Raw genomic sequence first — 19,270 nt, 5'->3', positions numbered from 1 at the left:
ATCAAACGCTTGACGTCACTGACATGGATAAGTAATTTGCTGGACTAAAGAAGCTCGATACATGGAAAATGATAAATGCGAATCAATTAATACGCTGTCGTTCTAGAATCAAAATAACAACTGTATGACTAACTTTTATCAGTAAATACAAAACTGAGTTTGGCGCGCTGATGCAAAAAATTAAGTCATTAATAACTATGCATTTAAACTCCAGAATTACCTTTAAGAACCATTAATGTACAGGTGCATACTTTTTGTTTCTTAAATACAATAACTTTATCAACTGTGTTAGTTTGAATTTTTTATCCATGTTTTTATGCACATTGGTTAAAAGTACATGTTTGAAAAATATAATGATATAATTAAGGAGAGATAACAGTTTTACTTGCGTCTATGCTGTAAGAGCGCAGTAGGGCATGTGAGCAAATTTCATAAAGCATGTTAGAGCATCTTGGGTCATTTGCTTTCTTACCCTACTGCGTTCATACAGCATAAGCGCAGTAAAATGTGAGCAATACTTGTAACTTTAATACATAATCATAAATGAAAATAATGTTCATTGTGGTAAAACAGAAGCAGTTAAGAAAAGTAATCTACTTTTCATGAAGAATTGAAATTGGTTACCTAAAACTGGAGCTTATAAGAAAGTGTTTTCAATTTTCTTGTTGACTATTTCTTTCATAATAGTGGTTGACATTTTAAACAAGAAAGTTATAATGTAACAATTGTTCAAGATTTGTTCCTAAAACGTTATCGTTTAACAATTGTTATCACATCTAGTCAGGAATGTACTGGGTAGATTTCAAGATTTTAATCCATGCAAGAACATTTCTAGATCCGTACTTGATCTATTCTTAACGTGTACAAGAACCACTAGAAAATGATAAGAACATTTTAAGAAATGTGCATGAATTGTTCTTGAACTGTTCAAGAACTGTACTTTTACTACTATTTAAGAAATGTGCATGAATTGTTCTTGAACTGTTCAAGAACTGTACTTTTACTACTCTTTAAGTGTGCAGGAACAATTCAAGTTCTTGAAATGTAACAGTTTCAGTTTAAGAACTATATTGAAGACGCTCCAATATTTTACATAATGGACAGTTTGAGGCCTATATCATACTAAATATATATATATATATATATATATACTATAATTTTGTTCTAGTCAAAGTTTGGCACAAGTTGTTAGCTATTGCAGAGAAATAAGACATTTTTTTTTCCTTCTCATATACATGTAAATGGGATATCAACAGAATACAGTACTCGGCATGCTAAACTAGATGACGCCATAAACATATTTTAATCAATACAATTCCATTTCACTGATTTTGATCTTTGTTAAGTTTGTTGTCAATCCTATTTATGTGACCATGGTCTACCATGGTATGTGACCATGGTCTACCATGGTATGTGACCATGGTCTGCCATGGTATGTGACCATGGTCTACCATGGTATGTGACCATGGTAGTTCATGGTCTACCATGGTAGTTCATGGTCATATACCATGGTAGTTCATGATATATCATGGTAGTTCATGATATATCATGGTATACCATGTAACGTCAAATGGCCGCCCCACGGTTTATGACCATGGTCTACCATGGTGTGCTACCATGGTCTACCATGGTATCAAACCATGGTAGACCATGGTCTACCATGGTATAATACCATGGTCTACCATGGTGTGATACCGTGGGGCGGCCATTTGACGTAACATGGTAGTCCATGGTCATATGACCATGAACTACCATGGTAGTCCATGGTAGTCCATGGTTATTGGCCATCATTTTCGCAGGGGCAGGGCAGACAAAATTATCTAACTTCTCATCAGTTTTCTAAAAGGTATATCTTCCTGCAATCTTTGTGGTCCATTAGTGTTAGATAAATATAGTTTACGAATATTCCTTACAGAACCTTACAAAGTGTGCGGGTTTTTGTAGAAACGGCATTATTTTATGAAACTTGAAACAATGAGTCCGATAATTTGGCAATGTTGCAAAACAAAGAGGTTTATGTTTTTGGTATTGTTAGCTGTTTTGTTGGGACTAGTTACACAAACGGGTGTTGACAAATTATCCGCAGATTGTTATCAAACTTGCTACCACCACTGAGCCTATCTTAGACACTATCATTAACCTGACCACCAAGTTTGACTGCAACGTGTCAGGATCTTTGTACAATATTCAATTTCAGTATAATTAATCACCATTGTTTAAGGCTGCTACAGAATTAGGTAATTGTTATGAAAAATTGATGGGGGGTATTAAATCATTTTAAAAAATTGTAAAACATTTGTACTAATTAATATTTTGGCAGGAATTTAAAGACATAGTGCCTTATGTTTTCATTGGCATCTTACGAGTAAGCAAATATTAAGAATCTGGTAAAAAAACAATAAAATAGGGTTAAATTACTTAAATTGAGCGTTAAGAAATTAATAACATTGCCAACAATGACAAATAGTAAAATCTTGTTATAATTCTATAATTATAATATTTCAACGAGAAGATAGCAAAATATGTATTAGGTTTCATACAGTTTTTTTTTTTAATAAATTTGTATCTAGATCGGTTTCGTAATGTTGTAGCAACATTTGTTTCATAATATTGAAGTGATGTAGCTTTAAAATGTAGCCATGTTTATTTCAAAATGTTGTAGCAACATTTGTTTCATTATGATATATGGCAAAATTTATATCATAAAAAAAAATAGCCATAAGTTCTATCAATATGGCTCCCTTTATTTAAATGTCATAAATTGCAATGCAAAATTAATTTAATGTGGGTGGTGTCAGCTCTTAGTCTTTCTTATGATTATTTAATCATTATTCGTTCGGTATAAATTATTACAGGATATGATATTTAAGAACCAAGACCACTTACAGAATTTATTGCATGATTTCTTATGGACCCCAGGTGTTAAAACGTGTTTATATGATAAAACGTGTTCAAATTGTATTGAATTTACATTTTGCTTCGTCATCTTTTGTTACTGAGGACTTTAAAGTGCGAGTTTTATTATTGAAAGATTCGAAATACACGCATTCCAATCTTAAGGATTTTTTTCCCTATTGGAGGAATATGTCATCAAATTGTCTATTTTAACTTGGTGAAAGGCTGTTGTAAAAACACATTGTATGTTTACAAAAGTGACTTCAGAATATGCAAATTTTTAGCTATAACTTACGTCTTTTATGATTGGTTGTTGAATATTTAAAAACAGTAAACATAGGTGTATATTTTCCTTCAAGTTTACAATTGTAGTAATAAAATGTTTTGAGGTTATTTTAGTCGGTGAAACATTGTTCAACAGTTGATGATGTTAGCTTTGACGCAATTTTTTGTATTCAAAACATTTATTTAACAACTTTGATGTACAAATGTTTTAAAGCTCCGACCTCAAACTTTTTGTCTTAAATTGTGTCATTGAATTTTTATTATCCCCATCAACGGAGTGCAATTTTTAAACTCCCAAGCCATGATTAAAAAAAAATTAATTTAAAGAATAGGCAATCATGTTTTATCAGTGACAAAGTCTAAAACATTTAATCGTGGCAGTATGTCTATTAAAGTAGAAAATATTATCATCAAACTTGATACACATATTACCATTGACAGTGTGTATATGTGATACACATATAACCAGTGACAATGTGATACACACATATTACCATTAACAATGTACACATGTGATAAACATATATTATCAGTGTCAATGTGAACATGTGATACACATATATTACCAGTGTCATTATGCACATGTGATTCGCACATATTACCAGTGACAATGTTCACATGTGATACACATATAACAAGTGACAATGTGCACATGTGATACACACATATTACCAGTGACAATGTGCACATGTGATACACACATATATTACCAGTGACAATGTGAACATGTGATACACATATATTACCAGTGACAATATTGACATGTGATACACATATAACAAGTGACAATGTGCACATGTGATACACATATATTACTAGTGACAATGTGAACATGTGATACACATATAACAAGTAACAATGTACACATGTGATACACACATATTAACAGTGACAATGTGCACATGTGATACACATATATTATCAGTGTCAATGTGAACATGTGATACACATATATGACCAGTGACAATGTGAACATGTGATACACATATGTTACCAGTGACAATGTGCACATGTGATACACACATATTACCAGTGACAATGTGCACATGTGATACACATATATTACCAGTGTTAATGTGCACATGTGATACATATATATATATATATTACCAGTGACAATGTGAACATGTGACAATCATATATTACCAGTGACAATATGCACATGTGATACACATATATTACCATTATCATTGTGCTTATGTGATACACATATGTTACCAGAGATAATGTGCACATGTGATACACATATATTACCATTGACATTGTGCTTATGTGATACATATATATTACCAGTGACAATGTGCACATGGTATACACATATTACCAGCAACAATGTGCACATGTGATACACATATAACCAGTGACAAGGGACAATGTGCACATGTGATACACACATATTACCATCGACAATGTGCACATGTGATACACATATAACCAGTGACAATGTTCACATGTGATACACATATATTACCAGTGACAATGTGCACAAATGATACACATAATTATTACCAGTGTCAATATGCACATGTGATACACATATAACCAGTGACAATGTGCACATATGATTCACATATAACCAGTGACAATGTGCACATGTGATACACATATATTACCAATGTTATTGTGCACATATGATTACACATATAACCAGTGTCAATGTGCAGATGTGATACACACATATTACCAGTGTCATTGTGCACATATGATACACACATATCACCAGTGTCAATGTGCACATGTGATACTCACATATTACCAGTGTCAATGTGCACATGTGATACACATAAATTAGCAGTGACAATTTGCACATGTGATACACATATATTACCAGTGACAATGTGCTCATATGATACACATAATTATTACCAGTGTCAATGTGCACATGTGGTACACATATAACCAGTGTCAATGTGCACATGTGATACACATATATTACCAGTGACAATGTGCTCATATGATACACATAATTATTACCAGTGTCAATGTGCACATGTGGTACACATATAACCAGTGTCAATGTGCACATGTGATACACACATATTACCAGTGTCATTGTGCACATGTGATACACACATATCACCAGTGTCAATGTGCACATGTGATACACACATATTACCAGTGTCAATGTGCACATGTGATACACATATATTACCAGTGACAATTTGCACATGTGATACACATATATTAACAGTGACAATGTGCACATATGATACACATAATTATTACCAGTGTCAATGTGCACATGTGGTACACATATTACCAGTGACAATGTGCACATGTGATTCACATATAACCAGTGACAATGTGCACATGTGATACACACATATTACAGTGACAATGTGCACATGTGATACATGTATATTACTAGTGACATGTGCACATGTGATACACATATATTACCAGTGACAATGTGCACATATGATACACATAATTATTACCAGTGTCAATGTGCACATGTGGTACACATATTACCAGTGACAATGTGCACATGTGATACATGTATATTACTAGTGACATGTGCACATGTGATACACACATATTACCAGTGATAATGTGCACATATGATACACACATATTACAAGTGACAATGTGCACATAGGATACAGATATTACCAGTGACAATGTGCACATGTGATACACATATTACTAGTGACATGTGCACATGTGATACACATATGTTACCAGTGACAATGTGCACATGTGATACACACATATTACCAGTGACAATGTGCACATATGATACACACATATTACAAGTGACAATGTGCACATAGGATACACATATTACCAGTGACAATGTGCACATGTGATACACATATTACTAGTGACATGTGCACATGTGATACACATATATTACCAGTGACAATGTGCACATGTGATACACACATATTACCAGTGTCAATGTGCACATGTGATACACATATATTACCAGTGACAATGTGCACATGTGATACATGTATATTACTAGTGACATGTGCACATGTGATACATGTATATTACCAGTGACAATGTGCACATGTGATACACATATATTACCAGTGACAATGTGCACATATGATACACATAATTATTACCAGTGTCAATGTGCACATGTGGTACACATATTACCAGTGACAATGTGCACATGTGATTCACATATAACCAGTGACAATGTGCACATGTGATACACACATATTACAGTGACAATATGCACATGTGATACACATATATTACCAGTGTCAATATGCACATGTGATACACATATATTACCAGTGTCAATGTGCACATGTGATACATATATATTACTAGTGACATGTGCACATGTGATACATATATATTACCAGTGACAATGTGCACATGTGATACACATATATTACCAGTGACAATGTGCACATATGATACACATAATTATTACCAGTGTCAATGTGCACATGTGATACACATATAACCAATGACAATGTGCACATGTGATTCACATATATTACCAGTGACAATGTGCACATGTGATACACACATATTACCATTGACAATGTGCACATATGATACACACATATTACAAGTGACAATGTGCACATAGGATACAGATATTACCAGTGACAATGTGCACATGTGATACACATATTACTAGTGACATGTGCACATGTGATACATATATATTACCAGTGACAATGTGCACATGTGATTCACATATAACCAGTGACAATGTGCACATGTGATACACACATATTACAGTGACAATATGCACATGTGATACACATATATTACCAGTGTCAATATGCACATGTGATACACATATATTACCAGTGTCAATGTGCACATGTGATACATATATATTACTAGTGACATGTGCACATGTGATACATATATATTACCAGTGACAATGTGCACATGTGATACACATATATTACCAGTGACAATGTGCACATATGATACACATAATTATTACCAGTGTCAATGTGCACATGTGATACACATATAACCAATGACAATGTGCACATGTGATTCACATATATTACCAGTGACAATGTGCACATGTGATACACACATATCACCAGTGTCATTGTGCACATGTGATACACACATATTACCAGTGTCAATGTGCACATGTGATACACATATATTTTCAGTGACAATTTGCACATGTGATACACATATATTACCAGTGTCAATGTGCACATGTGATACACATATATTACCAGTGACAATGTGCACATATAATACACATAATTATTACCAGTGTCAATGTGCACATGTGATACACATATAACCAGTGACAATGTGCACATGTGATTCACATATGTTACCAGTGACAATGTGCACATGTGATACATGTATATTACCAGTGACAATGTGCACATGTGATTCACATATATTACCAGTGTCATTGTGCACATGTGATACATGTATATTACCAGTGACAATGTGCACATGTGATACACATATATTACCAGTGTCATTGTGCACATATGATAACACATATAACCAGTGGCAATGTGCACATGTGATACACATATATTACCAGTAAAAATGTGCACATGTGATACACACATATTACCAGTGACAATGTGCACATGTGATACACATATATTACCAGTGTCAATGTGCACATGTGTAGCAAGGTCCATAACCTTAGTAAAAATATACCTATGTGACCAAAATGTATGAGGCATCTCAAAAATTGAATTCAAAATCAGCCGAATTCCAACCAAACAACAAGGGGTATAGCTCGAAATGTTTCAATTTTGGACTTATTTGGTTCTAGTGAATGGGGTTTAATTCTTCAAAGTGTTTTTCATTTTTGTCGCTTTTTGCAACTTTCTTTTATTTAAACACTGATGATGTAATCAATTGTACAGTACAAGATGTGTAATGCTTATTTTGTACTGCATTAGCTTTACAGAAGCAGTTACGCTCGACTGCCTTTAAAAACAGAGTTATGCCCCTTGATTGACTGAAGATAGGCTTGAAAAATACATATGGACATAACACACAAAAACAGTTCAAGACTTTGTAAATTCATATAAAATGTTCAAGATATTGAAATGAAACGTGGTATACCTGTTGCCAGAGACATTACGCTCATGATGTCTATAGCAAAGCCCATAACTCTTTAATAATTTTTTATCATGCCCATTCTTTGACTGAAAAAACACAATAGATATAAATATTTACATTGGCGTTTACTCTGAGGCACTCTTTGATTTTGAAGGTAAGATGAATTATACACTGCAATAATCCTTAATAGCTGTTAGAACTTACATTTGACAGATTGAACAAGAAAACTTAATTAAGATCGAAAAATTATTTTAATGTTGAAATAAAACAAATATACTGTAATTTTTGCAGGTTAATTGTTGGTGATTATCAATGAATAAATTAGATACTTAATGAATTTAAATAATTTGACAGTATCCTAGATTCGTCATAACGCAACCCACAAGGTTTTTGTCATCAAATTTTAAAAAGTTGATCTTTTTTTTTTATATAAAGATTTTTTATTATTATTATTTATTGCATGTAAAATGTATGTCAATTTGATTGATTAAGGTAATATGGTACGTATACTTGTTTACTTGCTGTACATTTATTTTTAAGAATGTAACCCTTTGCATCAAGGTTAAAGATTATTTTTCCTTCATTCGTTATTAATGAAGGTTTAGAGGCTTTTTTGTCTAAATCCATTTGCAGAAGAATTTAAGTCACAATTAGATAAAATGCATTGACTTCCTATCGGTGACGGATCAATTGGGTAAAGTAACCCTTTGTATATTATTCGGTAAAACGTGATATATGTTTCCTTAACATGAGATACTGCCAAATGTGATTTTAAAACGTTATTTTATTACGGCTTAAATTTTGTGCAATGAAGTATGTGGCCTAAGTGTCATCTAATTATATTGCACTCTGTCACAGCGTCAAAATTGTAGACAAGTATGGAAGATCGGTGTGTTTGGCAGGTATGATATTACGAGCTAACTGTTCGAGCTATCTGTTCTTTTTATTTCCTTGCATTACTTCCGCTGATTAACTTTGATTTAAAGCATAATTAAAATTTTATTGTTTGTATGCGATACATAATTTATTACCTAGTTAGTGCATATTGATAATTATTTGTGTGCACTACAAATTAATTTGTATCTAAGGATGATTCTTCGCTGCAGTCTTGGTTACATTAGGCTGATTGTTAAGAACTTTATTAGAGTTAACAACATGATTAACGAGATCATTTGATGAAGAGCTCGCATATTTAAAAAAAACAAGTACAGCTGAACCATATGTCTTTATTTTTGTTAGAAATACAGCAGATCACAATTAAGTGTAATCCATTTAAGCTGAGAAGTGATTTCAAATTTAACAACCTATTAATGGCTTAAACTTAAAGTTGTTATAACTTTAGCACTGCCTCAATTTATCAAGGTTCTGGAAATATTTAAACATGTATGTTCAGCATTCACTTATAATGACCCAAGTTTTTGTAACAACTGATTTGTGATAAGTTGACATCTAACCCCCTCCCCCCCTCGTTCCCCCTGAAATTTGCCAAATCTCACTGCAGCTAGAAGGGGTCCTAGGGCTACCCTGTAGGTGCCTTGGTATTCTTTCTTTTCTGGAAGGGCGCATTAGCAATTGAAGCGTGAACTTTTGCATAATGTAAACCCATTGACACTATAAAATGGGCATCATTCGGACTCCTACTACCTTTGATTGCATTGATGCTAGCTTTACCATTTTGAGACGGAATATTGTGTCCCTCAAATTCCAATTTCATAAACAAGTATATCATGCACGGTGACCATGCAAGTCCCTCCATCAAGAGCCCGAAGCAATGTGTATAAATTGTAAAGGTGCTGTTCATATTATGCTTGCAGCATTATATGTGTCTTTAACCCTTGAGCCTTGATCAGGCTTGGAGCCCAGGAACCCTACTGAATAGGTTGATGCTTCGTTAGTCTAACACACAGATGCAGCAGACCTCCACGATTATACCCTCAATTTCCCGCAATTTTAAAAACCTGGCTTAGGTAACTAATAAGACACACTTGTAAATGTGACTATGCTTTTATTCCTAATTAGTTGGTATTTTATTGGATCCCATGTATTTGTTTTACATCCCCGCATGATAAGGATACCAAAGGTTATAACAATATTTTGAACTTTTCCTTGAACAAAATTCAATAACAAACAGTGGTCAATGTTTTCAGTTGAACTTTCAAAGTTTATGAGATTTTATTTTATTAAAGCAAACATTCTTCATTTTAGGCAAAACTGTTTGAAGTTTTAATCAAAGTTGACATTTATGCAGATAGGTTGTGTATGCTAATATATGTATGATCACAGCTTCTCATCTTCTGCTCTTAGCTTTAGACATTTTTTTCTCGGTTTTTAAAATTAATTTATCTGTTATCCCATCAACCTATTAGCGGACATCAAGAGAAGAGAGGTCAAAGGCCAGTAACCCCCTGGTGCTTAATTGCTGTAATGTGGACGACTTGCATACCAAAACAACCTCATTTTGCCAAGATACCAGTGTGGTCTTTTCTGCATTTCAAACCATTGCTATAATGATTGGATAATAGGTTTTATGTTCTAAGACATGCGACTGAGAATGTCATTTTCAGACAATTGTGCTGCCAATGACTTGCTAAAATTTGTTGTTTATTTACAATATTGGTGTTGTGTAGCCGTAACCAGTGGTTAATAGGGTGTAGGCTTTTATAAATGACATCAGGAAGTGCATTGTAAACAATTAATGGCAAAAAAATGATCATTTTAAGATAAATAAACTCATTTTGCTTACTTTTCGGATGGGCTGCACATTGTTCAACCCGCCTTCGCATTTTCTATTAATGTGTTCATGTCTATAAGGACAATTTTTATGCAGGGTCCTGCAAAAATATCTGTTAAAACTTTCTAATATATTTAAGTTAACTATTCAAAGACGTAGATTTTGAAATAGTTTCATCGCAACTATAAAATGCACTTGTTATATGTGTAATAAATTGTCAAAAATATTTGTATAGCCTGGTTAATATACTGGATGTCTTAACACTATGAAGATAATTCCCAGACTTGATACTTTGATTATTATCAAGCGGCATTTTTAACTTAACTATAAACATATCAATGTAGCATTCATTTCAAGTTAGCAAACAATTGTCAAGTATGAAACATTTCACACCAAATGTGTCTGATAACCTTTTGCTTGGCTTATCAGACTCATGCTGCGTGGAACATACCAGTTGTTTGATATTTTAACCTTAATTTGTATATTTAAGTGTTTTAAAGCAGGTAGTATCAACAAAGTTTCATAATAATATTTGATAGGGCCACAGTTAGTATATTGTTTGTTTGGCATTACCAAACCGACATTTAAAATTGTTGATAGGTTAAGGTATGTGGGTAATAAGTAGGATTGCCCCTCAGTATTCCTACATTAACTTTCTTTAGTTGAACTCTAAAATAAACATGACCATCAAAGATTGGGTAAATTTGATCGCAGGTAATTTTGTGAGTCGGATATGTTACACAAAACAAACCATTTAGTAAGTGTGGCTTAGTTACCTTAAAGTGTGTGTAAGGGTGCTTTATAGATCGAACACGTTTATATATTATATAGAATTTAACTATGAGAGCCTAAATTACTAGATGTATCATTAATTCATTGATGGGTAAAAATTACAGACTATCCCTAATCATTCAGAGACTGTCCTAATAAAATCATGCTATAGAATGTTATTATATAGTTTTAAAGGGTTGAAATTTAATAAAAGTTGAATGTATGTTTGTAGCTCACCAGAGCACGAAGTGCTCAAGGTGAGCTATTGTGATAGGTCTTTGTCCGTCGTCCGTCCGTCAACAATTTCTTAAAAAACATCTTCTCTGAAACTATACCAGGCCAAATTCAAATTCACTGAAACTTTTCAGGAAGCTTTATTGCTTGACTCTCTACAAAAATACAACAAGGCTTTCAGATTGATCAACAAAAACAACAACAACAAAATGGCTGACTTACTATTTTGCTTTAAAAAAAATCTCTAAAACTACCAGGCCAAATTCAATGAAACTTTAAAGGTAGCTTCATTGCATGTCCCTTTACAAATATAAAACAAGGCATCGTCATCAGAAAAGGTATGTTTATTTTAATTGCATTATTTTTATTAATGCTTTATCAGAGAGTTATGGCCCTTTGCTTAGGTGAGTGTTTTAGGGCCATTATGGCCCTCTTGTTTAAAAAGTGAATAGAGGAACTGAATAATTAATTAATGACACCTTTAAAAGTGGTCCAGTGGCCAGGAGGTGTATTCAATAAGCAATTTAAATTGAACTTAAAATTAAGATTGGAAACTGAATGTTTTAATAGGCCAGTATATTTAGGTGCAGACCAATAGGCTGAATAGAATCACTGAGACATGTCTAAAGATAAGGATAAGTTCAATATTGAATACTCCGGCTTTGAGCTTATAAGTGTCCGCCTCTCACCCAAGAGGTCATGGGTTCGATTCCCACCAGGGGACTAGCTGCTCTCAAGATGGACACCCTTAATCTACCCATGCAGGCAATTAATGTACTTAAGATTGAATAATTTCATATCAGCTTACAGCTCAAGCTTCAACATGAATCAGTAAAGTCTAAATCTAATTATTTTTAAAAAAATATTTTGATCAAAGATATACCCCAATAATATGTTATAACAGATGGTAAAGGTTTTGTGTAAGAGAACAAATATTTTGGTTATTATTTAATATTTATGCCCTTATTATATTGCACCTGTGTAATGTATAATATTTGAATAATATTTAATTGACAGCCAATGACTTTTTTGTTAAGTTAAATGCGTTCAAGCACTCTTTAATAGCTGATTTATTGATGTCAGAAATAGGATCATATCATACCCTTTATTTGACATAATGAAATTTTAAATATTTTAATAGCGTTCATTACGAACTAAACTTAAAACTATTCAAACACATTGAGAACTTTGGGAATGTTTGTTGAAAACTGCATTTTTATCTTGAGACTTTAATCCAAAAGTATCATTTTAGAGATTATTTATAGTTCTGTATTTGGGCTTTCAGAAAATAAACTTTCTATACAGACTTTAAGTCTATCTTATGTAACTCAAAACACATTACAAATGACTTTAAGATGGTCTATTAAGTAGACCTTTACCTTTGATCTAAATTCTTTAATAGTTTTGAAGTTCATATAATGACTGTTCATATCTGAGTATTTAAGTATAATTTTTCGCTAATCACTGAAAAAAGATCATTAAGACCGCAAAAATGTCATATTTGATAGGTGCATTATTTGGCAATATACACTAGAGTTAATATCATTCAGAATTGATACTTACATAACTTATTAAGAACTGTTTAAAATAATGTTTGGCTTGATGATTTAAATCGTTAAAATTCACATTATAAGAAATGCTATATCCGTAATAGGCCATGTTTTAATAGGCCAAGAAGTCGCAGTATATTACGTTTAAAGATCGTGTGTATAAAAACATTGAACAAACATATTTAACTTGAGTTAACTTCGAAGACCTTTCGAATAAATAAAAGGCGGATACACGCACTGGTTTTAAAATTAATATCCATCTTTGAAATCAAAAGAAGCATTCAACGAGCATAAAAATCGTTCACACATGAATTACCTTGCTTGTCACACTGTCGTAAAGTGGTGTTGATGACAGTATAAATAGGCCTAGAATCATGCTTATGACGATGCAAATATTTAATTTAAAAGATTTATGTATGTGCCAAGAAATATTATTCGGTGCGGGGGGGGGGGAGTGGGGTATTTGTTGAAAACTGCAATATCATTAAACAGATATTATTCTTTGGAAAATTGATGAAATTATTATGATCGATATAATTTTTTATAAAGTATAAGTTTTTACGAATAATATGCCCTTTATTTAAAGAAGCAATTTACGATTGATGTCTAATTTAAGTTAATTTATGTGTTTATTTTGCTTCGCATTAAAGAGCTTAAGTATGGATCTGCAGTCACTTCTATACAGTGGGTGGTTTTAAGCGCTTCCTCAACCTCTAACAAAGTCACGTTTAAGCCATCGTTTAAAAAGGATTAGCTAGCTGTAATTTTATTGTGGTAGGCACTCAAGCTTATTAGCTCTGGGTACTTTGATTTAAGTGTATTACAACATGGGAGTTGACTTTCCCGCTTTTTTTGGACTCAGAAGGCTAAAGTTTAAATTTCACCGCGTATACCATTAAAGTCAAGCACTAAAAGACAGCATTTTTGAAACTATGATGATCTCAAGACTATATTTTCATTCTGTACAAATGTTGTAACAATTTTTCCTTGCAGTCATTAACTGTAATATGACAATATAAGAGAAGAAAAAAATGACAAAAAAAAGAGAAAAATTCAATGCTTAACGACAAGTTGTTGATTTACTTCAGCCTTTCACGGAGTAACTATGGCAGAATATTAAAAAAGAAATATTTGCGATGAGGGCGTTTTCATAATGAGCTCAGTTTCAAAAGAATAAACATTTCTTTCTTGATTGAGGGCTTTCGAAGATATAAGATTTCAAAAATATTAGCTTGATTTAAAATCTGATATTGCGAATGATTCTACAAGTTTTTATTATGATGAAATCCTTTTTTCCTTGTGATGAGTTGGTGAATATGAAACCGTCAATAGTCGAAATGAGGTTTGCAGTTTTGCGATGAATGAAGTTGAAAATGTTGCAGAATAGATATCATTTCACTGCATTGTAGAGTTGAATGGATGATCTTAATGATTGTTATATCATGCAATTTGTACTATTGTGTATTTTACATTATTGCCGACTAGCTTACCTAGCAAATATCTTCAAGAATTTTTTTTTTGCAAAAAATAAAATTGGCTTGTTTTTGTTAGCATTCCTAATTTTTTTGTTCGTTTAACTGTTTAACCCCATGTCTTTACACAAGTGAACGAGAATGAATAACGAATTGTTTTAAAAAGCAATTTACTGTTTAAAATAACCGGCAATGCAGAAAAATTGTGCAATGGTCTGAAGATAGGTTTTGAAACTGATATTATTTGACAAATCTGATAACGCTAGTGCATTAAAATCTTATAAAGAGAAATGTTTTATACTTTGAAGATGTTACAAATTTGTGAAATTCAAAATTACTTTAGGTGGCCATGCAGAAAGAAGTCTTTCAAAATCAGTCATTTTAATTGTTTTAAGTACCATTTTGTTAAATTAGCATAAAAGTAATTGCAAGCGTGCGTTTTATGACATATGAAATTGCAGTACTTTGAAGTAAATGGTGTCTGAATTTGAATAAAGGTGATCGTTGTTGGGTAACAGTTTAGTTAATGTATTAGTACTAAGTTGTTGAAATATTCAATTACAATTTGAAGTATTCAAAGACTTTATTAAATTGAATGTTCATTTCTTAATGGTAGAACACAGTAAGTCTTTGTCTTTAATTGATTTTATAACATACTGTGACACTCATGATCTCCATGTGGGCGCTGTAAGCTCTGACTTGCTCATCTGATTTTCAGAAATGATGGTAATGTATCACAATGTTTCATCAGTTTGTAACGTTACATACTGTGATAAATTATCCCCCCCCCCCCCCAAAAAAAAGTTTTTTATTGCTGGTGTTGCTTCAGTGTGGTGTGACATGTTTGTCAACAATAATGCTTTCATGGTGAGCCTAATTTTTAAAAAGTAAAAGATACAGAAATTATATGATTATTACATTTTATACAAAATAATTATTTTTTGCATTATAACTTTTCAGCGAATAAAGCTATCAGAATCATTTAAAATCTATTGTAAACTGGCAACACATTTCATATAACAGGAAAGAAAATATTGATATGGTTAATTATAATGCCCTTTATATTAATAGGTATTACTAAACTGTATAAAAATATATTGGTTTATCGATGATATTTTCCACATGTACATGTAACAATGTCGAGGCCCTGGATTCATGGAGAAATAGGGGTCAAGGTCAAGGTCATCTCAAAGCATTTTTAAACAACTAATGACGATAGTTGCAGTTAAATCGGGATCACCAGGGGGCAAAAAAATTATGTCTGTTTTTGTGATAATTTTATAATGCTCGTCTAGGAACAAAAACATACTGACATCATCATGCAGAAGTTGAAAAGACTTGGGCTATACTAATGAGAATGTTTTCAGGAAAAGAAAGTAAACAATTAAAACTTTGTCTGAAATAAAACATGCATGTCCTGCATTTGGCATTCCAGGCCGTGGAGTTTTCAATGCAGGTTATGTCGAATGTTTGCATAAGTTTCTGGATCCCTCTCAAAGTTGCGAAGTGTAAATATGTATAGAGACTCGAGCCATGCCGGTATGCATCTGAGTATTTTGAACAGCTTTTCTAATTGCCAATAAATTGTTGATTGGTGATAAAGTTTACGTAATCGATTGCTCCTTTGATCCATGTTTTAAACTTTGTGTCAGTCATAATTTAATTTTACTACTTTTGATATTAAAATTATGAAAAAATAAACACGAAAAAATGTTAAACATTTATTTAACATTAATAGAAATTATCAATGGGAGAATTGTGATGAAGTATGGTTGAAGGAAATTGTAGAAAAATATTTTGGAAAAATTATTATCAATGAGGATAATTTAATGTCAAATGGAGTGCATTTCATTTACATTTTGATGTAATACAATGAATGTTAATGGATGTTGTCCATTTTTCATAATGTAAGGCAAGATGCATTTATCAGGCTGATGCTATCAATGTTGTATCATCAGTATTTAATGACATATAAACGGGCTCATATTTCAGATTCCGTTCATGAAATTGTAGGTTGTCATTGTTATAAGATGCAACGATAGGGCGCAGTTTTTAATAGGAAATGGGTTTGTCACTGGGGAAGACTCTTGTGGCAGTTTTAAAGGTCAGATGTAACTAAAGTGCTGATGCCTATCTGAGTAATCACATCTGAAAAGAAATGTGGTTTTGAACATAAAATATTTTTTTGCCTGAGAGAAGGTTAATTCCCTGGGAAGCATAGAGTACTCAAGTACTGTCCCCTACAACCGGTTTTGGTGGGCTGCCATAGCTTAAGAGCTTTGGTGGGCTGCCAATAGCCAAAACCCCTTGGTGGGCTGCCAATAGCCGAAGAGGGCCTTGGTGGGCTGCCATTATAGCATGGGGGCCTTGGTGGGCTGCCAATAGCTAGGGGGCCTTGGTGGGCTGCCAATAGCATGGGGGCCTTGGTGGGCTGCAAATAGCTAGGAGGTTTTTGGTGGGCTACTATAGCTAGGAGGTTTTTGTGGGCTGCCATAGCTAGGGGGCTTTTGTGGGCTGCCAATAGCTAGTGGGTTTGGTGGGCTGCCATAGCTAAGGGGTTTTGGTGGGCTGCCAATAGATAGGGGGGTTGGTGGGCTGCCATAGCTAGGGGGCTTTGGTGGGTTACCGTAGCTAGGGGGCTTTGGTGGGCTGCCAATAGCTAGGGGGCTTTGGTGGCCTGCCATAGCTAGGGGGTTTTGATGGGCTGCCATAGCTAGGGGGATTTGGTGGTCTGCCATAGCTGGGGGGTTTTGGTGGGCTGCCAATACCTAGGGGGCTTTGGTGGACTTCCAATACCTAGGGGGCTTTGGTGGGCTGCCATAGCTATTAGGTTTTTTGTGGGTTGCCATAGCTAGGGGGCTGTGGTGGGCTGCCATATCAAGGGGGCCTTGATGGGCTGCCAAAAGCTAGGGGCCTAGGTGGGCTGCCATAGCTAGGGGGCTTTGTTGGTCTGCCAATAGCTAGAGGGCTTTGAATGGCTGCCAATACCTAGGGGGCCTTGGTGGGCTGCCATACTTAGGGACTTTTGACAGTGGATGACTTTTTATATAGCAGGATTTTGACAGTCATGCATAGTGACACTTACTACTTGAAAAATGGACTTGGTCCCTCTCCATACAGAAAAAAAGCCCACTGGGGAAATGAACTTGGCACCTCTCTCAAAGGATAAAGACTATTTCTGTGGGAATGGACATGGCCCCTCCCCCTCACTTACACTGAGGGAAATGGACTTTGCGCCTCCCCCTCAGGACAAACATAATTTGGAACTACATGTAAAACTGTCGTGTAACTTATCTATTAGTCTGATGCAAATATTTAAGTATCCCTTGTTTTCTTACTTTATAATAAAACCTGCAGCAAAAAGGGTTGATACAGTTAAATACTACAATGTCACCTCTTTTCTGTGTTTCCTTTTATACAATGACTTGGCATGCAAAAAAAAATGCAGAGTGCTTAAGACCCCCCTGACTGTTCAGTGGATGTAACACTGATCTCAAATGTAACTTATAATACCACAGTTCTTTAAAGTGTAGTGAAACATATCAGCGCTCAACTAATTGATAATAGATTGAAAAGATATTTGACGTAAAGAAAAGCATACAGTCAATCTTGCTTGCATGTTATCTGCATTCCTGATACGTTTTTCTTCTCGCAAGATTTCGGGTCCTCAACAACTGTCAAGCGCTGCAAAAAAGGAGACGTTTATCAGCTGATAATGGCTATTTAGAAGAGTTGCACAATCCAGTGTGATCCCCATAATTGACAGTTAATTGGTAAAGTTTCCCCATTTGAAACTTTATTGAAAGTTTGATTTTCAAAGGTGTCGTGAAACTTCCCACAATGCATGACGGCAGATCTGATCCCTACTTGATAAAGGTCTGGGTAAAAAACTGTTGAGTGCCACAGATTGGTGAAGTATTTGCAGAATGCATTCCACAGAGGTTTTTTTCTGACTTCAGAAGACAAGTTTGTTGAAAGTCGACTGCGCAGTTTGATAGTAATTGTTTGAAACAAATCATTTGTAACTTGTTGTTGTCAAAGGTGGTTTCCTGTTATTTTACAGACTGAGCAAGTGTTCATCTTGTGAGGCCTGTTGGATTTAAGAACATTTAACACAGAAAAATGTTTCATTTAACTGTTAAAGGGAAATAAATCTGTTGTAACAAGAATTTATTTATCATGGAATTTGTGCATCAAAACTCAAACCTAGGGATTTTTTTCCTTTCAAGACCTTGTGGTTTTGTTTGAGCATAGATTTCAGTGTTATTTTGTTTGTGTTCAATACTTATCACTCTGGG

At 33.9% G+C, this 19,270-nt stretch overlaps 1 protein-coding gene across 1 annotated transcript in view; it reads left to right on the top strand.

Annotated features, from left to right (window-relative positions):
- LOC128225100 (extracellular matrix organizing protein FRAS1-like) overlaps window positions 1-19,270 on the top strand; it is a 119,768-nt gene that overhangs the window by 36,489 nt on the left and 64,009 nt on the right. The gene's annotated exons all lie outside the window — the stretch shown is intronic.

This window comes from Mya arenaria, chromosome 2 (assembly GCF_026914265.1).
Source record: "Mya arenaria isolate MELC-2E11 chromosome 2, ASM2691426v1".
Taxonomy (NCBI): Eukaryota; Metazoa; Mollusca; class Bivalvia; order Myida; family Myidae; genus Mya; species Mya arenaria.
Note: the sequence above shows the minus strand (reverse complement) of the source record. Positions and strands in the feature narration are given on the sequence as shown.